The 24,193-nt window shown below is 41.3% G+C and overlaps 1 protein-coding gene across 10 annotated transcripts in view; it reads left to right on the forward strand.

The window, feature by feature from the left end:
* Positions 1-23,651, forward strand: part of LOC109723227 (pentatricopeptide repeat-containing protein At5g13270, chloroplastic) — a 40,872-nt gene extending 17,221 nt beyond the window's left edge. For 2 of the 10 annotated variants that reach the window (XR_002219642.1, XR_002219640.1), the window contains 3 exons: positions 22,064-22,584; positions 22,839-22,981; positions 23,272-23,651. The gene's annotated coding sequence lies outside the window, so the exon portion shown is untranslated. Of the gene's footprint in view, positions 1-5,497; positions 5,579-7,822; positions 8,586-19,793; positions 20,276-22,063; positions 22,585-22,838; positions 22,982-23,271 lie in introns of those variants that run through there. The other 8 variants (XR_002219645.1, XR_002219648.1, XR_002219641.1 and 5 more) reach the window with 7 other exon arrangements.

The raw sequence follows: 24,193 nt of genomic DNA on the forward strand, positions 1-24,193 counted from the left end.
GGGTCTAGGGTTTATTTTGGGGTTTCTTGAGTTTGAACTTGTTAGGGTTGAATTGATGTGTGTGAAACACTCCTTTAGGTTGGATTTGAAGATTCTACACTTCAATTTGAGTCTTGGGCAAGTTTTGCTTGGTCAAAGATAATTTTCACCTATTTCCTACTTTATTTTGTGGTGAATTTTGTAGTAATGTAAGGATTGAGATTTTGACAGTGTAGCTAAAATCTCTGTTGACGATATTTTTGTGTGTAATTTAATTACATAAGCACTCGTCAAGTTTCAGAAGAAAACGAGTTAGAATGGAGAAGTTACGTGATTAATACTAATCACTTAAAGTGAATAGTAACTCCGGTTTTTTGGAGAGGCCGATCAGTGGAGATGGCTTCTGGTGTGTATCGAATTCCGTTCATAGCACTCCAATAGCTCGTTTTCAACGGTTCGACTGTCCTGGACCCAATGGCACTGACGGATTTGGGTTATGATGCACGATTTTCGAGAAAAAGGGTTTTATTGGATTTATATATATATAGGTGTGGCTTTTGGAGATTGGAGAATGATTGGATTTCGTCGCAAATCCGTGACCAAAACAGGCGAAACAAAATCATGGATTTGATGACTCTGTCGTGCTGATCGCACTAGTGCGAACTATTCGAAAATCCGACGGATGGATCATCGGATAATCGTATGATTATCGAGGAGAGGTCAAAATGGCATTTTTGTAATCTCGCGCGAAAACCTCTATATTTTATGAACTGAATCGTGCGAGATCGGACGTGGACGTACGTACACGCGATTTATTCACGCTGTGAAGGACTCGGTTGCAAATAATCAGCTCTGGAGGACTTTTTTGCAAAATGTACACTTGTTATATATTGTTGCATCTAGGGTATCATGGAGGAAACCCTAGCTTTTGGACTCCTCCTCAGCTCAGTTAACCCTAGCCGTCACTAGCTGTCCCTGCCCTAACCGTGCACGCACCTCGGTCGCCGGAAAAGTCGACGTTCCCTCTCCTTTATTTTTTCCAGCACCACCTCTCCTCATCTTTGCCCGTGCTGTTGCCAGGGAGATTCCTCACCCTCGGGCTCCCTCCCTTTGGCCGTGCTCGACCTCCGGCAACCTCCCCCGTCGGTCGCCGCCGTCCAGGTAGGCCGCCGCTGCTGCTCCTTGCTCCCTTCGGCTAACCCAGACCCGACTGGGCTGAGCTCAGCCTAGCTCGGGGCCGGCGTGCCGCCACCACCCTTGATCGGCCGCACCGCTCTCCTTGGGCCTCCAGCGACCCTCCGCTTGCCGCCGCCGTCGTCCCGGTGAGCAGCTGGCCGCCGCCCAGCTCGTTAGGGCTGCTCAGCGCGAGCTTTGCCCGAGCCTGGGTGCGCACTGCCTTCGTGCGCCGCCGCCGCCCATCGACGGGCGCGCCGCTCTCCCTCCGGCCTCCGAGGATCCCTCGTTGTCGCCCGGAGCTCCCCCGACTGTCGCCGTGGCCGTCGCTGCTCTCTGAGCTCGAGCCAAGCTCGTGCGGGCTCGGGATGCCTCAGCGCCGCTGCTGCCGCCTTCCGCCGCCAGCCGGCGTGAGCGTCGGACCTCACTGGCCGGTCGCACTCGTCCGCCGCCGGAGCTTCCGCCGCCGGAGCTTCCGGACGGCCGAACTTGGCCCGTGCCCTCGACGAGTTTGTGTGGCTAGGGCATCAATGCCCGTTGCTGCCGCCGCCTTCTGTCATTGGCCGACGTGCGCCCCGGCCTCCTTCCGTCGCCCGCACCAGCCTGCCGCCGGTGTGCCCGCCGCCGAGCCGCCGCCGGCCATGCCATGGCCTCCCACGCTCGGTGAGCTTTATTTAGCTTAATTGTGCACCGTTTGGGATTGTTTCCACTGTTACGGCGACCCAAGGCTGCGGAGAAGAGCACGATGATCATTAGTCAGTGCTGATCACAGTGCTCACCTCATTTGGGGTCAACGAGCGTCAGATGTGATAATTAGAAGCGTTTTAGTTTCAGCGCGCAGTGTTCGCTGAACTTCGAGTCGCTCTCGCGCCTCCCATAGTGGATGGCCATGCTCCGAAGCGTGAGCACGGCCTACGGCACATCGAGATCTGTCAGTGGGTGTTTCGGCCAGCCTCGAAAGCTCTCGAATTGTGCTGTCGAGCCATAAAACCCGGTAAAATCACATAAAATGATGTGATTTTATGGTATAGTAGGGGCTTTTGTGCAATTGTGCACTCCATGGTTGCTGTGGGCAGCACGTATAGGCTGTGGGTGACCCCTGGACTGATTGTCCAAGGTCTGGATCCTTTTGCGGAAACCCATTATCGATTTCGGTGCGTTTTCCGGAAAAATTCGTCGGCAAAACGTGGTTTCGGTTCGGATTCCATCCGGCGGTGTTAGAATACCCTGCGTTTGGTCGTTGAGCCTTATTGGCTGGTTTCTTGTGTCGTTTCGAGGGTTTGGAGACGACGGCTGAGTGACGGTGGGTTCCGGTGTCGAAATAGACACCTCCGGGAACTCGGATCGGAACGATTATCCGACGATAATTGTTTCGATGTGAGGAGGTGTGTTTGCTGCCAAGTTAAACGAATAGTTGTGTTTAGTGGCAGCGGGTGACTCGTAGCATGAGTCAGTGAGTTCCGGGACAGTTTGTGGGTCCCGGCGGAGTCTCGGTGCGCTTTTTGGGACTTCTGGCGTGTTACGGCAATCGATTTTGGGAAATCGATTCCCGTGGGTTTACATGTGGGGATTGTGAGTTAGTAGTTTGTATTCGTGGATTGAATTCTAACCCGGTGGACCCTCCATAGGTCCGGTTGACGATCTTCCACAGTCGGGAGAGAGGCATGCTATTCTTACAGGTGGGTACTTCGACCCGGAGTTGGTCTAGTGGTGCACGCTCGGTGACATTTCTTCTACCTTATCTCTCTTATTACTGTTGTTTACCATTGTTGAGCTTGACACCATGTGAATCGTTATATATTGCTCTACTTAGTATTTTTCTATACTCGCTATCATGATCTAGAAGTAGAGCGGACATTGTTTGCATCTCGTCCAGTATGACACTCTTTTGACCTAGTCAGTCGGTTCCTTAACTTCTGCTGTTTGATGACCTTTGAGGTCGGTATACCCTGAGGGGTGGGATTGTCGGCTAGTCGTGGCCGACGGAGGATTATAGTTTACTCAGATCCATTATTTGACATGTATGTGACCTAGTCGGTCAGTTTCGTGACTCTTGTCGTTTGATGACCTATGAGGTCGGTGTACCTTGAGGGGTAGGATTGTTTGTTAGTAGCTGACGGTTAGTTCTGGATTATATCGATTCGTGATGTCACTACAACAAATTCATGATTTAGCGGCATTTACTTTGCAGCATTTATTTAAATAACGCTAATTAATATATTTAACAGCATAACTTGATAAGTGCCGCTAGATTTAATAATTTAGTAGCAATTTACTATTAATGTTGCAAAATTAAATAAATTAGCAGCATAAATTAGTGAATGCCGCTGAAGTTTCCAGCATTTTATAAAAAATAACACTAAATGTAATAAAGTAGCAGCACTTATTGCTAAATGCCGCAATATTTTCTCTGCAACATTTATTTAAATCATGCCAATTAATATATTTAGTAGCATTACTTAATAATTGCTGCTAGATTTAATTATTTAGCAGCAATTTATTATTAATGTTGCAAAATAGGATACATTAGCAGCATAAATTAGTGAATGCCGCTAAATATAATAAACTAGCAGCACTTGTTACTAAATATCATTACTAATTAATATATAATTATTAATATATCTCATTTTGTTTAGAATTAAAAATTTTAAAATTAAAGTTTAAAATTCGAAACATATAATTTTAAAAATTAAACTTATAATTTAAAATTTAAAATTTTAAAATTAGTATTTTAAATTTTAAATTCTAAAATTTTTTATTTAAAAATTTTTATTTTTAAATTTTAAATATTAAATTTTTAAATTCATTTTAAATTTAAAATTTTAAATTTAAAACTATTAATTTTGGAACTTAAAATTTGATATTTGAAAATTAAAAATTTAAATTTAAAATCTAAATTTAAATTTAAAATAAAAGACTTAAAATTTAAAAAATTAAAATATACATAACTAATAGTCGCTAGCGCAAGTTGCAAAGGGCTTGGTGGTTGATACTCGAGGTCTCAAGTTCGAATCCTAGTTGATTCACATTTTCAGCAAAGTTTATTTCTATAAGAAATAAGAAAATAAACGAAGCGGGTAGCATCTCAAAAAAATTAAAATTTTAATTTTTAAAATTAGATATTTGTATTTGCAGTGTTATATTTATCTGCCACTAATAAATAATTTAAAATCAGCATTTAATCTCTTTTACCGGCATATTCCTAATGACACTAATTGATTTGCATTGGCGACATTTATAATAAATGTTGCTAATACTTTTAACAACATTGGCATAGGCAGTATTTGGTGTCATATGTTGCTAAAATTTTTAGCAGCATTTGTTGATCATTTAGCAGCATAAATAAATGCCATTAATGACTAATTTTCTATTAGTGTGCCCATTGTCACCCTACCTGCATATAACCTAGCCTAGGCCGCTCGGCTCATGCGTTGGCACACCCAACCACTTTTTCGGAAAAGAACACCCTCTTGCGGTGGATCAGACCGCTGTGTTCGTGAAATGCGTACGAGTCTCGGGCGATCAATGTATGCACAATAACCGACTAATAAGTCACAAGGATATCCTGATATCACAATAACCGACTAATAAGTCACAAGGATATCATGATATCCTTGTGACTTATTAGCCGGTTATTGTGCATACATTTTTGTCGATATTGAGTGGTCAGTACTTCATGCCTTTGGGAGGATGTTGAGTTGTTCCATCCTAGTTGACCTGAGTGGTCGGTACTTGTGTTTCCTTACAGTTCGATGACCTATTGGTCGGTGGCTCTAAGGGGCAGTGATTGTCGGCTAGTTGCCGACGGTTGGCTATTGAGCATATCAGCATTGATCGTCTGAGACTCGTACGTATTTCACGAACACAGCGGTCTGATCCACCACAAGAGGGTGTTCTTTTTCGGAAAAGTGGTTGGGTGTGCCAACCCGTGAGCCCAGCGGCCTAGGCTGGGTTATATGCAGGTAGGTGGCAGTGGGCACACGCTTGAGGTCTGCGGACCGATATGGCAGGTTTAGATTGGGTATATTTGGACTACTCGTCCGGTTGACGCATATGACTATAGTGGCGATTGTTGCATGCATACTTACAGTTCTTTCTTTACATTTGTCTTGCTATAGTTTTGATATCTATATATGCATTCGGTTCTTCTTTACAGTAGCGATAGTTATATATCCTGTTATTGTTTTACTTCCTTTCAGTTTATTGCTATTGTATTCGTTATATTTGCTCTTGACCTTGTTTATCTCTTCCTGTACCGGTGAGTACTCCTCGCCTTCGTCGGCTTGCGGTACCCACTGGGAGGGGGAGACATATCTACATGTTCTCACCCCCCACCATTTTTCAGGTATTGCGGGCGGTATGGGTCGAGACGAAACGTGAGACACGTTCGTAGTGGTCGATAAAGTTTCCGGTCCGGTGACATTCGGTCTAGTTTCTATCCTTATTCAAAATAAATAACTTAAACTTTATGGTTCAGTTGGCTTTCATTTATTTGAATAAATGTGACTTTGGTAAATGAATTATAGAACTTATAGTTTTCTTTGAGATGAAAATGGTTTTCTACCCCTCGTGGTAGCTGTTTTAAAGAAATGGTCTTGTTGGTTTTCATGACTCTTAGTGTTTCAAAATGAGTTTCCGGGTGGAAAACATTTTAAACTGATAGATGTGTATCTATGGATATTCGTAACGAAATGAATGTAAATGTGAATGGTGAATGTATGTGTATGCTTATACGGTTGTGGTTGTATATTGTACTTGTGCGATGCTGTGCAAATACATGGGAGATTCTGTCCGTGTGAACAGTAGATTTCCTGCATTTGTGGCGGATCTGACATACTCTGGGGTCAAAGTTATTTTAAAAAAAAAAAAAAAAAATTGGGCACACTTCCGCTTTGGATCTTAAATCCAAAGGGACCTCGGGGCGTGACAAGTAAGCTTTTTAGAAACTCCTAACCTTTTGAGAATTTTTCTTAGGGCGCTAAAAGTCTTAGAGACAATTTCGTTTGAGAAACGATCGAGTTTTCGAAGGTTATTCGGTGGGTTGGACCTCACTGAAATGGGTGAACTCCCGTTATGTCTCCTATATTGTTATAAGACTTATTTGATGTATATTTATGCTATTCATGACATGTTAGAATTTTTGGATGCATGATGCATATATGTTATATATGGAAGTTGACATACTTTATGTAGTAGAGGCAATTTGACATACTCTTTGTAGTAGAAGGTTATGATGATAACATGCATATTGTATCATATGTTATATCAAATTCCTCTTATGCAAATATGGATATGCATGCTAGATATGAGTAGTAATGACTTATGGAACACTACATGGCTAGTGGAACTAAAAAGGTTAGATCTCAAATGCAATAAATTATGCTCATTATAGATAATGGAAAACGTGACCCATTGCATGTTAGTAACATGATGTAGAGCTATATTGCACTTAATTTAGATGCATAACTAAAGTGGACATTATGATATTACTCGACCTCTAGGTCGATAGATGAAATTTCATGTTTTAGACGTGACAAAAGAGTTACCTACGCGTTTGATTATATAAATGGCAAAGGTAGGTAATTGCTTGCATGATGATTTTCATATTCCATGTAGTGGAGGTTTATGTAGCAAGGCATATGCATAATATGAACTATGATCTTGTGGACATGCTCGTCATTTATTGAACATGGCATCAGTAAGTTGTGTTCTTCATACTATAGTGGAAAAAGCATACGGTTGTCACCCGTTAGGGTTATGCATGAGATGTAAACCTTTATATACTTGAGAAATGTTGCATATTGGTAGCGACATATCACCGAGTTTATTGAATCCGAAACATGACATTTATGTTATGATATCCGACCTTGAGTCGACGATTGAGATTCCATGTTTTAGACATGATGATTGAGATATGTGGCCCTTGGGCATGATGCTTATGATCACGCTTGCTTGCCTTTGTGCTCATTCGCACAAGCTTGTAAGGGTCGCTCCCTACAAGCTGGCACTCCGCAGATGGCTCGCCTGTGCAGGATTGGGCGCCGGAGTGGATTGCTGTGGGGAAGGCTCATTCCTAGAGGGAGAATGTTGACTACCACGGGGCCATTAGGTATGGCACAAGTTGGGACGTTATCATATGTAAATCCCTCGTTAATTGGGTAAAAGTTAAGAAAACTTGACATAATACATCACAACTAGTTGATGCGTATAAAGTAGATAGACATACTAGTGGCTTATTACTATGTGACACTACTTGATGCATTCATAATAGTTGGATTTTAATGTTAGTCATTGTTTGTATTGATAGCCTTAGTGGTAGTAAATCTATATACATGTTGATTAGTATAGAAGTATAGCTACATGATGATAATGAAAGGGAAATACTTGTGCATGTAAATTTGCATGTAAACTTGCATATTAACTTGCATATACAAATACTTGTGCATGTGACACTGGAAAATCATATACATATTGGTTGACATTATCATGTAGAGGCATGACTATAATTGAATCTGTTCAATTAATTGTTACTTGTATGCTTAATACTTCTTGTATCTTATCATGCTTCAGTTGACCTAGTAGTGTATTTCGCCACTTTTGGCGGCTTACCCACTGGGAACTATTGTTTAATAGTTCTCACCTACATTGGTTGTTTGTTTCTGTGTTACAGAGCCTTCCACAACGGAAGAGGTTAGGGTTCGTGGCAAGGGATTAGGATTAGCGACTAGCTAGAACCTCTTCGGTGTTGTTATAGAGGACCCATCGGCATCTTTCTTTTAGTCTAGTTTGACGTTGTACAATTGTATTTTGTTCAATGTTGTAAATTTTGTAAGGTACTGGTGTTAAGATTCTTTTTGGAGTAGACTGATTGCTATGTTTAGGATTTGTTCCTACTTCCTTTTTATGTTGTTGTTGTTGTAGACACCTTGTGTGCGCCGGGAGTGCTTGGTGTACACGGCGAATTTGTGCACACGCCGGGTGGGCTTCTGCTGGAGCCCGAGGTGTGACAATAATTGAGTTATTTTCTACGCGAATTCAATTTTCAATCCAGTGTTCTAGGCCGAATTGAAAAAAGAGGTGATTGACTGTTATATCCTGACCTGTCGCAACCCGCCAATGACGATAGGATGTTGAGGCGAGGACGGCGATAGGGATGATGGTGGTTCCCAATCTGCTAACTGAGCCGAAAAGGTAGGAAAAATAGAGAGAAAGAGGAATAAAGGGGAAATTGAGATAAGAAGTGAGGAGAGGGGAAGTAGGGAATGGAGATGAGAGGAGATGAGAGGAGAGGAGAGAAGAGATGGGGAAGAGAAATTGCTAATTCATTTCATTCATAACCCATAATTCTGTTACACTTCCCTTATATCTCCCCTACATTACACTAAAACGTAATTACTGAAAAGTAAAGGACTATACTGTAAAAACAGATAACTAATAATGGACTGGTATGGGCCTAATCTGGAAGTGGACTGGACCCTCCTTCAGGCGCGGACCCGTTTGGTTGTCGGATCGGGCTACCCGATAGTAATCCGCTCCACCCGCAGTGCACCCGCTCCATTTGCCCTGTTTATTTACCTTCTAAGCCTTTTGTTGACTGCCCCTAGATCCTGTCGGACCCCTTGCTTCGCCCTAATCATGCCCTTTCTCTCGCTCGACTCCTCCATCTTCTTCCTGTCGTGCATTACACTCCCTCCCCCTCGAGCCGACCCTTGTCCTCAAGGGTCGAAGTCGGGAAAACAGCTTTTAAGGGTCCAGTAATCCTCCCAGGTGGCCTCAGAGTCACCCAAGTTGCTCCATTTAATGAGGACCTGGGCTCGTGCTCTGTTTCCCCTCTTCACCATGCGCCGGTTCAAAATCTGCTCCGGCTACGCCAGTAGCTGTCCTCCTTCGCCAACCAGAGGCACTGTGGGAGAGGTTTGTGTCGGCGAAGGCGTTCCTCACTTGAGAAGCGAGACGTGGAACACGGGATGGATTTTGGAGCCTTCGGGGAGTTGCAGTTCGTAGGCTACCGGCCCTACTCTGTTGATGATCTTGAACGGCCCATAATACTTCGAGGTAAGCTTGAGGTTGCGCCTGAGGGCTACGCTGCTCTGGCGATAAGGTTGTAATTTAAGGTATACCATCTCGCCCTCCTTATACTCCTTGTCTTTCCTGTGTCGATCAGCATTTTGCTTCATTCGGTTCTGCGCCTCCTTAAGCCTCTCTCTCAGTGTTTGTATTACCTTCTCTCTCTCCCTATTCCACTCCTCCACTGTCTGTTCGGTCCCCATTCCCAGGTTGTTTACTGTGTAAGTTGGTGGGGAATAACCGTATAATGCCTGGAAGGGTGTCATTCTGAGGGACGAGTGATGGTTGGTATTGTACCACTACTCGGCCAGAGTTAGCCACTTGTGCCGTCGATGCGGGTAGTGAAAACTCATGCATCAAAGGTATGTCTCCATACACCTGTTAACCCTCTCCGTCTGTCCGTCGGTTTGGGGATGGTAAGCTGTGCTCATCTGCAGCTTGACGCCCAACAGCTTAAACAGATCTTGCCAAACCTGACTGGTGAAGATTTTATCTCTATCAGACACTATTCCCTTAGGTAGCCCATGAAGCCGGTATATGGTGTCTAAGAAGGCCCTCGCCACTTCTTGTGCAGTATAAGGATGGGTTAAGGCGATAAAGTGGGCGTATTTGGTGAGTCTATCGGCCACTACTAAGATTGTGTCCTTGCCTTCCGATTTGGGTAAGGCTTCTATGAAGTCCATGCTTATCTCCTGCCATGCTTGCGTGGGTATTTGCAAGGGTTTAAGTAGCCCCGCATAGGGTGTACCATCAACCTTATTTTGGATGCATATCTCACAACCTTTAACCTTCTTCTCTACATCTTTCTTCACCCTGGCCAGTAGAAAAGTTGTTTGATCCTTTGATATGTGTGATTGATGCCGGAGTGCCCCCCTAGGGAAGATGCATGCATTCGCTCCATCAACTGCTGTCTTAGCTCCCCTGTTTCACCAATATATACCTTTATACTTAAGCACCCCTTGGTTGAAAGTATAGTCTGGCTGGGATTCAGGGCTCAGTAGCAACTCACTAATGATCTGTTGGGCTTTGGTATCACCTTCATAGCTCTTAGTAACCTCCTGTACCTATGTAGGAATGATAGCAGTTATAGCTTGACTATTCCCTTCTTCCACTTTCCTTCGCGAGAGAGCATCTGTGGTGAGGTTCTGAAAGAAGGGCTAAAGAGCATAACCTCTTGAGTTGTATTAACGAATATATATAGTACAAGAGATTGTCTTACTATAGTAACAATGATTACTATAGTAAGAGTATAACTAGGATTACATACTATATAATCCTACTCTATAGAAGGCGGTGATGCTACTCTATATAAGGCAATAATACACAATACCCTAATATAGATAAAATATATCGTAACATCCTAATATAGATAAAATATATCGTAACACTAACCCAAGACCAAAACTAAGTACACAGACTCGGTTATAGTACAGGCTTGATATGACATTCACAATATTGTTCATATCCGACTCATCGAGAGTCTCATCTTAAACTAATTAAGGCGACTTTTAAATGCTTTGATTCTATTCTTAACTGATCGAAAAAGAATGGTCATATGACTACAAAAGCCAAATATGACGATCCAGTCTCATCTTGCCCGCCACATAAATGTTAGGGCGATCACCTATGTGAGTGGGCTAATTAGTGCCTAATGACAACACCAATGAACCGAGTATTAATTATATGATCACATTGAAAGGGAAACAAGATTCTTTATTACTACTAAACCATATGATATGTAAAAGAATGTCCATACATCAAATCATGTATATCAAATTCTGTATAGACCCAAACTATTTATATGGGTTTGGAACACATCCCTAGCTATCGGCATGGTCGGTAGATCAACCACCATTCTATTGATGGAGATATGTTGAAGAAATACCTCACCAAGCTTAATCATATCACGAATATACTGAAATCATATGTCAATGTATTTTAGTTCTGTTATGATATTTTGGATCCTTCACATACTCCAAGATAGTCATACTACTGGAGAACATCTCTAGGCACATCTAGTCTAGATGCAGCATTGAGATGCTCAAGAAATCTCCTCAACCATATAGTCTCCTAAACAGTTGTAGAACCAGAGATAGACTTCATTTCCATCGTTGATAAGGCAATGCAGCTCTGCTTTTTGCTGCAATTGTAAAACTACTCGACCACCAAGCATAAACACATAGCCTTAGATAGACTTTCGCTCATCTCTATCACTGCCCCAATCAGCATCACTAAATCCTTACAATCTTAAGTCCACACGGTGAAAGCAGAGAATGAGATAACTAGTTCATTTTGAATATCAAAAGATTCTCTTGCCACCTGCTAATGTATTCCCTAGAATTTCAACCATTCACCGCCTTTATAGGACTATAAAATTTTAATGAATGCGGTGAATCATTCATCACTTTTACTAATATTTTTTGGGTAAATTGCATTGTTACCCCCTGAACTTTTGGTGAAGTTTCACTTTACTCCTCGAACTCCTAAAATGGACATCTAACATCCTAAACTCTAATATTTCATTCGTGTTGCCCCTTCTGTCAGTTTTCCATCAAGCTCCGTTAACCGAAAACTGACGAAAGGGTAAAAATGAATGAAATATTAGAGTTTAGAGTGTTAGATGTCTATTTTAGGAGTTTGGGGGGTTAAGTGAAACTCGCCAAAAGCTCATGAGGTAGCAGTGCAATTTACCCNCGCATATTTTTGTTGAGATAGATGAAGACCAGAGGGAGAGCGATGAACCTCAATACCCAAAAAATAATGCATCGGTCCGAGATCCTTCATGGCAAATTCGCGTTGTAAAGTAACGATAAGAGCATCGAGAAGAGATAAGGAACTGCCGGTGACAATAATATCATCAACATACAAAAAGAGAACAAGAGTGCCAGAGGAAGAATGACAAACAAACATTGAGGGATCAGCAGTGCTGCCAACAAAACCAATCTCAGAAAGAAAAGAAGTGAAGCGCTGAAACCAAGCCCGAGGAGCTTGTTTGAGACCATATATCGCTTTACGTAGCCGGCAAACGTGACTAGGAAGTGAAGGATGCACAAAGCCAGGTGGTTGTTTTATATAAACCTCCTCAGAGAGAGTGCCATGAAGAAAGGCATTCTTCACATCAAGTTGTCGGAGAGACCATCCAGAGGAGAGAGTGACTGAAAGAACAGTACGAATAGTGGTCGACTTGACAATCGGAGAAAAAGTCTCATCAAAATCAATCCCTTGTTGTTGTTTGTAACCCTGAGCTACTAGTCGAGCTTTGAGACGCTCAAGAGAGCCATCTGCCTTCTGTTTGACTTTGTAGACCCATTTACAGCCAATAAGATTGACAGAAGGAGCAAGAACAAGCTTCCAAGTATCATTGGTGAGTAGTGCATCAAATTCTTCAGCCATGGCAGCACGCCAACCTACATCCTGAAAAGCTTTATGAAAAGTGGTAGGCTCAGTAGGAAGAGTAGTATGTGTAGAAGCTAGGAAGGAGGTAGAGCCAGCAAAATTCTTAGCCATAGACCGAGTAAGCATAGAGTGTGTCCGGATTGGTAAGGAAGGCTCAGCAGGCTGAGGTGAAGGTGGCCTGTCCGATGTGGAAGGCGTCAACTCAACAGGAGAAGGTGAAGCTGTAGCAGCAGTAGGTTGGAAGGTGTGCCGTCTGGTATAGACTCGGAGTTCAGGTGGACCAGCAACAGTGGCAGCATGTTCATTACTAACCTGTGTGGCATCATGATTCAAGGTGGAAGGAAAAGTCGATACAGTCTCAGATGGTGAAACAGATGCATTTGAACCAACATCCGGAGAAAGGCGTGTGAAGGAAAAACCAAAGATGGCATCAAGAGAGGAAGGACTTTCGCCCAATAAGGGAGGATTAGAAAGAAAATGTTGAAACATTTGAAAATTTGAGGTAGTGGGGGAAGATGAGGAAGAAAATTTAGACAGACAAGAGTAAAGAAAAACAGTTTCAACAAAAGTAACATGGCGAGAAATAAAAACTTTACCAGTGCTCGGATAGAGGCAGCGAAAGCCCTTATGTTTGTCAGAAAGACCCAAGAAAACACAAGAAAGTGATCGGGGAGAGAGCTTGTGATCTGCAATGTCCTGAACATCGGGATAACACAAACATCCAAAGACTCTGATAACTTGCAAGTCAGGAGAAGCACAACCATGGAGAATGCCATATGGTGACCGCCCATTTAAAATAGTAAGAGACGGAAGTCGATTTACAAGAAAAACAGCAGTTTGAATGGCCTCAGCCCAAAAACGAGGAGGCAAGCCAGCTTGGAACAGTAGACTTCTAACAATGTTAGATAAATGCCTATATTTTCTCTCAGCAAGGCCATTTTGTTGAGGAGTGTAAGGACAAGAAAATCGGTGAATAATTTCATTTTGTGAGCAAAAACTAGTAAACTTGTCATTTACAAATTCCGTACCATTGTCAGATTGAAAAATTCTTATTGAGCTGTGAAATATATTTTCAACCATCTTTTTGAACTCAAAAAATTTGTCAAAAACTTCATGTTTAAATTTTAAAAGATAAAGCCAGGAAAATCTAGAATAATCGTCGATAAAAATAACATAATATTTGTATCCAGAAACTGAGGGCATAGGTGATTGCCAAACATCAGAATGAACAATATGAAAAGGAAAAGCAGATAGATTCTGAATCATGAAATGAGAGTTTAACATGTTTTCCTATATTACAAGCATTGCAGACAGATAATTTCAGTGCAGAATCATAAACAATTTTATTATTTTTAATGAATGTAGAAAGAACAGGAAGACTAGGATGACCTAACCGTCTATGCCAGACATCTCCACTAAATCTAGATGCAATAAGAGCTAGTTGTTGCTTATTCCCTACACTTGCAAGTCTAGAAGAAATTGGATAAAGTGATGTTCCCGAGCTAGGACATCGAAGAAGCTCCTTCCCTGTTTCCTTGTCCTTCACAGAGAAACCAGTAGAGTCAAATTCAAAAAGAGAATTATTATCTTGACAGAATTTACGCACTGAAAGTAAATTTCTCTTAATAGTAGGAACAACAAGAACATTTTTTAGAGCAAAAGAGTTAGAAGATGTATTCAATTGAGTTTCACCTGTCTGAGTAATATCAAGTAAATTTCCATTACCAACAAGAATTTTTTCATGCCCACTATAAGGTTTAGAAGATGAGAGAATACCAGAGTTTGCGGTTATATGATTTGATGCTCCGGTATCCGGATACCAGACTTCCTCACCGGGTTCGTGAAGGTTCATAGCAGCAAAGGTCTGAGGAACTTCATCAGCAGCGAAAGAATGATTGAAGCGTTGTCTGCACTGAAGAGCAGAATGATTGAACTTTCCACATATCTGACATTGTATGCCGGACTTCGGAATATATGGTTGTTGATTTGGAGTGTAAGATTGTTGAGGATAATTAGGTTGAGACTGTGGGTAGATTTCAGGAGATCCACGACCAGAATAGTGTCTACCACGTTGTCCTCGGCCTCCACGATATCTACCTCCACGGCCTCCACGATTACCACGTCCACGATTGGCATAAAGAGCTTCACCGTCAATAGTGGGAATAGCAGAGGACGTAGTCACACTAGTGCGACGCTGAACTTCTGTTTCTTCTTGCATCAAGAGTGGACGAAATTGTTCACAAGTTGGCTTATTTCTATGTGTGTTTAGAGCACTAACAAAACCTCGATATTCCTCTGGTAGTCCTAGAAGAACAGTCATGACCAAATTATGGTCTGACTCGATTTCACCAATCGCCTGAAGAGCATTACCAATCGTCTTGATCTTTTGTATGTAATCACTCATGCTCATTGAGCCTTTCTTAATGCTCCACAATTCAGACTTTAGAGAAAAAGCCGTGGAAGCAGTCTTATCAAGAAAATATGTCTCAATAATTCTCCAAGCATCATATGCAGTTTTAGGTGAGCTAGAAACAATCATATGTAATATGCTAAGAGATAAAGTGGCATTAATCCATGAAAGTATAGTAGTATCGTCCTTTTTCCAACTCACATATTCAGGATTTATAACCTCATTCTTATCAGCAGTATCGATAGTCTGAGAAGGCACAACATTAGTTCCGTTCACATGTTTTGTAACACCAAAACTTTCTAAAACATTAAGAAAGACTTGTTTCCACACAATATATGTGGAATCGGTGAGTTCTAGTGGTATGAGAGTTTTGATATTAACAATTGGCAAATTTGAGGTAGAAGAAGACATGTTTACAACCTTAAGATAAGGATCCACCACTAAATAAGAAAGAAAGATAAATCGGAATGTAGCGGATGTGAATAAAAAAAAGAACCTGAATTCTACCACATGAGAGGAACCACTTATCACCAAATAAGATCGACCGCACCAAGAAAAGAACCGAGCGATACGAGCAACCAACAGTAGAACAGTCCGAGTGGCACCAAAGGAGCAAAGAGGAATCATAGAAAGGCTAAAAATACTGTAGCAGAAATACTGTAGCAGAGGCACTATAGCATTGGTAATGTAGAGCTGGTACTGTAGCGCTGGGACTGTAGTGTTGGTACTGTAGCAATGACACTGTAGCAGTACTGTAGCGATAGTACTGTAGCAGTGCTGGGAAGATAGAAAACCAAAAGAAAAGACACCTATAGAAAAAGGTGAGATTTATGGTAGATGGTGGCTATGGATCGATATCCCCACATTAGGGTTCCCGCTCTGATACCATGAAAGAAGGGCTAAAGAGCATGCCCTCTTCAGTTGTATTAACGAATATATATAGTATAAGAGATTGTTTTACTATAGTAACAATGACTACTATAGTAAGAGTATAACTAGGATTACATACTATATAATCCTACTCTATAGAAGGCAGTGATGCTACTCTATATAAGGCAATAATACACAATATCCTAATATAGATAAAATATATCGTAACAGGTTCTCTTTTTCTTTCTTGTACTGTATGGTATAGTCCATTCCCATCAATTTGAGCATTCCCTTCTGTTGGATCGCCGTAGTGATTTTTTGCTCAAGTAAGTATTTTAGGCTCTCGTGGTCCGTTTTGATGACAAAGGGTTGTGTGCTGAGATAATGCTTCCATTTCGTCACCGCTAGCACTATCGCCAAAAACTCCTTTTCATAAGTCGACAGCCCCATGTTTCTTGAACATATCGCCTTACTAATGTAAGCGATGGGTCTCCCTTCCTGCGAAAGCACTGCGCCAATCCCATACCCGCAGGCGTCCACTTCGACGGTGAAGTGTTTGGTATAATCTGACATGGCCACGACAGGTGCACTAGTCATCATTTCCTTAAGCTTCTCGAATGCTCTCGTTGCTTCCTCATTCCAAGTGAAACTATCCTTCTTAAGTAGTTCAGTCAAAGGTTTGCTAATACCCCCATAACCTTTTATGAATCGGCGATAGTATCCTGTAAGTCCAAGGAACCCCCGCAGCTCCTTAATTGTTGTTGGGGTCGGCCAATTGTGCATGGCTTCGATCTTGGAAGGGTCCGTAGACACCTCTTCACCTGATATCAGGTGTCCTAGGTATTCCACCCTTCTTTGCCCAAAGTGACATTTGCTCCTCTTTGCGAACAATTGATTTTCTCTTGAGACTCCCAGCACCCTTCTCAAGTGTTCAGCATGTTCCTCAATCCCCTTGTTGTAGACTAGAATGTCATCAAAAAACACTAGCACGAACTTCCTCAGATAGGGTTCGAATACCTCGTTCATGACCGCTTGAAAGGTGGCTGGCGCGTTAGTTAGTCCAAAGGGCATAACGAGGAATTCGTAGTGGCCGCGGTGCGCCTTGAAGGCCGTCTTGTGTACGTCCTCAGGATGCATTCTTATTTGGTGGTACCCCACTCTAAGATCTATCTTTGAAAAATATTGCGAGCCTTGTAATTCATCCAGGAGATCATCTATTAGTGGGATGGGATACTTATCCTTGATGGTTGTCTTGTTCAACTGCCTATAATCCACACAAAACCTCCAGCTATTGTCTTTCTTTTTAACTAGCAACACCGGCGATGCATACGGGCTCATACTCGGTCGGATGATCGTGGATTGTAGCATCTCTTTAATCTGTTTCTCAATTTCATTCTTTTGCTCGTGGGTGTACCTATAGGGTCTGACACTCACTGGTGAGGTCCCCGGTTGCAGTGGAATCTTGTGGTCTTGGGTTCGCTGGGGAGGTAACCCCCGGGGCTCCTGAAGCACATCTTCGTACTCTTGTAGTACCTGCAGCACCAGTCCTGGTATGTCTACTTCCCCTTCTACTGTCTCTCCAGGACAGTATTGCCCTATTGCACAACAACTTCCCTCCAATTCGGCTTGATACCACTGAGCAGCAGTCACAAATTTCAATTCAGCTTGTGCTGTTAGAGCCTTCGATCCTTCTGCTATTCCCTTCAATACAGTCTGCTTTCCCTCCTTCATGAAAGACACCGAATTGTCACTATAGTCGAAGGTTACCTTTCGATACGCCCTCAGCCAGTCAATTCCCAAGATTATGCTCGAGCTATCCAACCTTATAACCCTCAACTCGAATTGATACGGCTCCCCCTGCATAGTCCACTGAAAATTAGAACATTTGAGCTTACTTAAAACCTTGTGCCCATTAGCTACGGTCACGATAAGCGGCGATGCTGCGGTCATGATAGCCTTAACTTCCTTGGCTACTTGGAAATCTATAAAACTGTGAGTGCTTCCTGTGTCTATTAGAATGGTGACCGTCTTGCTTCCCACTTCTCCTTGCACCTTAATGGTGTCGTTTTGATTTTGTCCACTTAGAGCATGCACAGATATGCTTGTCTCTTCACCTTCCACTCCTGCATTTGGTGCTTCCTCCTCGCTCTCCGACGCTATCAGCTGTTCGTCGAACACTTCGTCGGGTTCGGGGCTGGCATGGATAAAGTGTAGGGTCCTGTTTGCGCATTGGTTACCCGGGTGATACTTTTCTCCACATCTGAAGCACAGTCCCGCTGCTCGTCTTTGTTCAAACAGCTGTTTGTCCCCACTCGACTGATTACTTCCTCCCTTTGGGTGGCCCGGCCTGGACTCTCCTCCCACGGTTGCTGTCTTGTGCATCGTATTGCCCGAATACAAGTTTTCTGTGGCTCGGTAATTGAGGCGACTCTTTCTCATGAGTATGGATAACACTTGTTCGTGTAGCCTTGCTTGTTCAGAAACCTCCTCCAATGTGGTAGGGTAGGACAAATCGATGAACGGCACTAGCTCTTCTTTCAGTCCACTTATATAGCTCTCGATGAAATGCTGTTGGCTTAGAGTAGGGTTGAGGTATAGCATCCTTGCCCTTAACTCCTCAAATCTCTCCTGGTACTTTTCCACAGAGCCAGTTTGTGTCAATTTGTTGAATTCCAGCACCATCCTCTGGGCCAGTGATCCCCCAAATCGCCTCCATACTGCCTTGACGAAGTCCTCCCAAAGGATGTTGGGTTTATCCATGATATAGCCTTCCTTCCACGTGTGGGCCTTTCCCGAAAAGTGCATGGTTGCCACCTCTACCCACTGTGGTTCAGGAATCTGGTAGATTCGAAAATACTGCTCACACTTTCCGCTCCACTCTCTGGGCTCTTCGCCGCTGAATGCTGGAAAGTCCAACTTCGGATAAGGTACACAGTTATTCGGTCTTTCTTGTTGCTCTTCCATCCTATCCAGTTGTTTGAAAGGATTGGGTAGTATTCCCTTCCCTTTATCCTCCTGTCTTCGGAACGAGTTGCCCGCAGGTGGTGCACTAGCTGGTTGTCTCCCTTCTCTAATCACCACTGATGGATTGCTTGCTGAGGAGTTGTCCCCCGTCGGCAAGGTTGGTGGCTGCGGTTGATTGACAAACAACCTTAGCAATTGCTCATGGCGGCGGGCACTCTCTTGCTGCATATCATCCAACTGCTGTGCCAACACGCTGATCTTCTTACTATAGTCCATGCTGAATTGTTGCAGTTTCTCATCTCCCTTCTCACTGTTTTCCACTGCAATTTGCTGCATCCTTTCCTCCAATGCATGAAGATGTTCGTTCATTTCTCTCATTCGAGTCCCTTCAGCCATCTCTGCCTCGTCTATGAGCTTCTTGCTGTGGAATTTAAATCGGTTGCCCTTCTTTGCCCCTATGGTTACAGTTGGCTCACCAGGTGTTCGATGAAAGCTCCACCCCGTCGGCTTGCTTACCCCTGATCCAAGTGTTTCCTGACGATGCTCGTAAGTTCACACAGGCCACAGATCGAACAGTGGCAGCCTTTGTTGAGACTTAGGCCTTGCGCCAAGTCCCACAGCTCGGCTGCTTAGTTGCCGTGCCAACTCAACGACCCAATGGATCGGAATCAGCTGGCAATACACTGTCCTTCCCTGCAGGATCTCGCGTCTCTGATACCAGATTGTTATATCCTGACCTGTCGCAACCCGCCAATGACGATAGGAAGCTGAGGCGAGGACGGCGACATGGATGATGGTGGTTCCCAATCTTCTAACTTAGCCGAAAGGTAGGAAAAATAGAGAGAAAGAGGAATAAAGGGGAAATTGAGATAAGAAGTGAGAGGGGAAGAAGTAGGGAATGGAGATGAGAGGAAAGGAGAGAAGAGATGGGGAAGAGAAATTGCTAATTCATTTCATTCATAACCCATAATTCTATTACACTTCCCTTATATCTCCCCTGCATTACACTAAAACGTAATTACTGAAAAGTAAAGGACTATACTGTAAAAACAGATAACTAATAATGGACTGGTGTGGGCCTAATCTGGAAGTGGACTGGACCCTCCTTCAGGCGCGGACCCGTCTGGTTGTCGGATCGGGCTACCCGATAGTAATCCGCTCCACCCGCAGTGTACCCGCTCCATTTGCCCTGTTTATTTACCTTCTAAGCCTTCCGTTGACTGCCCCTAGATCCTGTCGGACCCCTTGCTTCGCCCTAATCATGCCCTTTCTCTCGCTCGACTCCTCCACCTTCTTCCCGCCGTGCGTTACACTGGCTACCTATTCCATCTAGAAGACGGAATCAGAATGGAATTCCTGTATGCCAAAGACAAACGGAATTGTCTATTCCTATTCCGATTATTGGCTAGAAAAAAGGTGAACCAAACATGCCCTAAATGCCTGTTTTATCATGCTTATGATTTTCTTCTAGCTGGAGATATTTTTAGTGGAAAGTTTAGTAAACAGAAAACACTAGGCCTTCTAATGTTATGGGAAGTTAAAATGAGACCATGAGTCTCACAGACAAAAGCCCTAATATGGTGCTTTATTTTTGGTTGTGGCGGAAAGCTGTCGGAGAAACTTTGATTTAGTACCCGTTTGGCAGGGCTTATGCTGTTGCCTAAAGTGTGACCTCGCCAAATTGGACGATTGGCAATCAAAAGCCCGTTGGGCTTCTGTTGTGACAGGCCGCACATAGTGCGTTGAAGCACCCTACAGCAAAAGCTCCAAAGGCGGACTGCACCACTAAACGACTTAAAATGTTTTCCTTAAAAGATCAAAATACCCTCGAACAAAATAAAAAGTTCTCTTAAAATGTTTTCCTTAAAAGATCAAAATACCCTCGAACAAAATAAAAAGTTTTGCTAAGTCCTTTTCTTAACTTCTTTTTACGTATTGTTTTGTTGAACCTATAACTATAATACTGAAGGGTAGAGATGCATGGGCACCATTGAACTATAGGTACGTTTGGTTCGCGCTATTTTTTTAAGATTACTAATAATCCAATAGGAATAAAAAAAATATGACGGTGTTTGGCTAAACGTACTAAGTAATCTAGTTGGTAATATTAGATTTACTTGGGAATGAAATTCATCCCAAAGTACTAATCTCATTCCTTTGAGAAATGGTGGGTATCCTCATATTAATGGATTGGAGTAATCATAAAATATCTAATCTCTTTCTTTCTTCCTACCCGCCGGCTAGTTGGTATTATTTTTCTTTACACTCTAACCTTATCTCTCTCTAAACTTATCTTTTTCTCTCTAAACTTCATCTCTTTTTCTCTCTCTAAACTAAGCTCTCTCTACCTCTATTTTTCTAAAATCTCAACTCTCTCACTCTCTCTAACCTCGACTCTATTTCTCTTCCTATTTCTTTAATTATGCTCTCTCTCTCTAACCTATGTTCTCTTTCCCTTTTTTCTAAAAAGATGTTGAAATTTTTAATAGCATTATCTAAATTAAATTAATTAATAATTAATTAATTGTATGTTTTTTGTAATCTTAAATAATATTACTAAATAATATGACCGTGCGAACCAAACATAGGAATACCACATTTTTAGTAATAGGATGAATAGGAATAAGATTCTCGGATATCTTTTTATTCCTAGTAATCTTCCATAGTGCGAACCAAACGTGCCCTATAGGATATCTGGAGATCAACTCCAGAACTTTACAATTTCTGGTTGAATGAATTTTTATTTATTTTGATATGAATTATTTAGTCAATTAAATTTAAGAAATTTGCCAAACTAACCATTAATTTCGTAATTTTTGTGGCATTTAACTACTTTTGTGTGGAAACAAGTGTTATTTTTGGTTACAGCTAATAATCAATATAATTAATTGTGTCTGTAGTTTTAATGAAATCTCTAAAACCATAACTAATTGAACAAAATAATTTTTCTCTATGACAATTTTAAATTTCACCTTTTATTTTATCTTAGATATTTTTAATTAATTTTTTTTATAAATATTTTGCTTTATACCTTAAAGCATGTTTTACAATATCGTATTATGTGCTAAATTTGTTCTCTATTTTTATTTGAAATTTTGTTTTGTTTTTAGATCAGAACAATAGGTATTATGTTAGTTTTAGTATTTTAAGTATTTTGTAATATTTCAGTAGAATATTTGCCAAATAATTTTCTACACTCTACAGAACTTTTATAACAAAATCAGCCAAACACTCTACAACTTTTAGAATAGCATTATGCCAAATAGCTCAGCCAAACAGGACCACAATGTTTCTTGGTAAAGCACTACTCAAAGAGCACCTCATCAATCTGCTACAGCTGGGCGGAAAACAAGCTTAAATGTTTACCAAGACTGGGCAATTTGAAGGCCTAAAGGAATTACAAGGAATTGATTCGAATCGTGAGAGAGGAAAGGAGAGGAGAGCTGAGTCTTGAGAGTGGAAAGGAGATGTTACCTGAATTTCCATCTAAGTGATAAGTTGAATCTGAGTCTCTTTAACTTGGTTTTTTTTTTGGCTTTTCTTAGTCGTCCAATATTTTTCCCTGAAAAATATGATATATACTATTCTATGGTAACATATACACTACGTTCTTCTTTAGGAATGGCTATGCTTTTCTTCTTCCTTAGCAATGTTTGGCAAAAGAAAAAGGATAATCTGAGTTAGCACCTATTTATCCCCTAATCATGAAGTGCCCCATTCTTTCGGTATGTTATTTCTGAATTCTTTCTGCATTTTTTGGATCCCTTAAACTGTTGTGCACCATTTCTTAAAAATATTATTATTTCTCGTAAGCATAGTGAAGTGGTGCATTTCAAGGTGCATCTCCTAAATACATAGCATTGTTTTCTGACAAGAACTTCCATTATCATGCATGCACGCTTGTCTAGTGTTTAGTCTGATCTTTGCATTATTGCTTAAGAAAAGACCCATGACTTCATAATATTTGCTATCATGACAGATCCTTATTCTGCTGCAATTGGACTCCATGACTTGGATGCTATCTATTGTTGAAATTTGGATCAAGGACCCTCCTTGTCGAGGCAAGATGAAAGCCCTAGGCTACTTCTTGGTGCTAAAATCCTATAATTGCTTCATCGACAGGTGCAATTTGATTTTTCTGCATTACTAGACCGAAAATTATTTGGTGTTAATTGGCAATGTCAGTTTGCTTCAATCCTTTTTCCTATAGGTTGTTGCATTCCTTTTATATCCTAAAATATGCAAGTTTACTATATCGTTCTTCCTATATATGATTAGAGTCTGTCTATGTTTCAAAGAAAGCGCAGGAGATCAGAAAAGATATACGCATACTACCCAATTCTCTTAGTCTAATTCTTGCTTTATTACTGAAGAAAAGACCCATGAGTTTATAATATTTTCTATCATGGCAGATCTTTATTCTGCAGCAATCAGACCTCATTACTTGGGATGCATTTACTGTTGAAATTTGGATCAACAGCCAGGGCAAGAGCAAAGCCCTAAGATAATTTGTTGTTGGTTATCCTAAAACTGTAGAAATGCTATTTGAATTTTTTTACATTACTAGAGCGAAAATTTCTTGGCATCAGTTTGCAGTGTTGGTTTAGTTCAATGCTTTTTTTTTTTTGCATGTTGTTGGGTTCGTTTTATATCCTAAACTACGCCGCTTTACCATATGATTCTTCCTGGAGTATGGTTCTTCTACCTGCTTTATACTTTGCTTAGGTTATGTTCGGATGTATGAATATTTTGTTTGATGTATAAATTTTTTGGAATAAGATAAATTATTTCTTAGGTGAAATGTGTTTTTCTTACCAAATAATAGATGTCAAATTTTTTAAGGAGCAAAAATCAAATTCCCACCCTTCAACTATGCAAGAAAATCTGCATACTAAGAAATATCCAAACAAGGCCTTAATGAGATAAATATTTCCTACGCCATATCTGAATGCCAAAATAAGATATCCAATGATAATTTATCTTATATGATGATTTTTTTGTGTGGTTAAAGGTTAGAAGTTTAATTTTTGCTCCTTAAGGTCTTGTGTGGATGAATGAATATCTTATTCGGTGTGTCTCATTGATTGACTTAAGAAATTTGTATAGTTGATTGATAAAGAGTGTGATCAAATATTTAGAATGGAATATTGATCTTCAAATTATTTTTCAGAATAAGATAAATCATCTCTTAGGTGAACTATGCTATCCTACCGAATTATAGATAACAAAATTACTAAAGAAGTAAAAAATTCAAATTCCTTACTTATAATCATATTAGAAACTTCTCATATGGAATAAGCTGTCCTTGGATAACTTACTCTAACATCCAAACAT

This window comes from Ananas comosus, linkage group 17 (genome assembly GCF_001540865.1).
Source record: "Ananas comosus cultivar F153 linkage group 17, ASM154086v1, whole genome shotgun sequence".
Taxonomy (NCBI): domain Eukaryota; kingdom Viridiplantae; phylum Streptophyta; class Magnoliopsida; order Poales; family Bromeliaceae; genus Ananas; species Ananas comosus.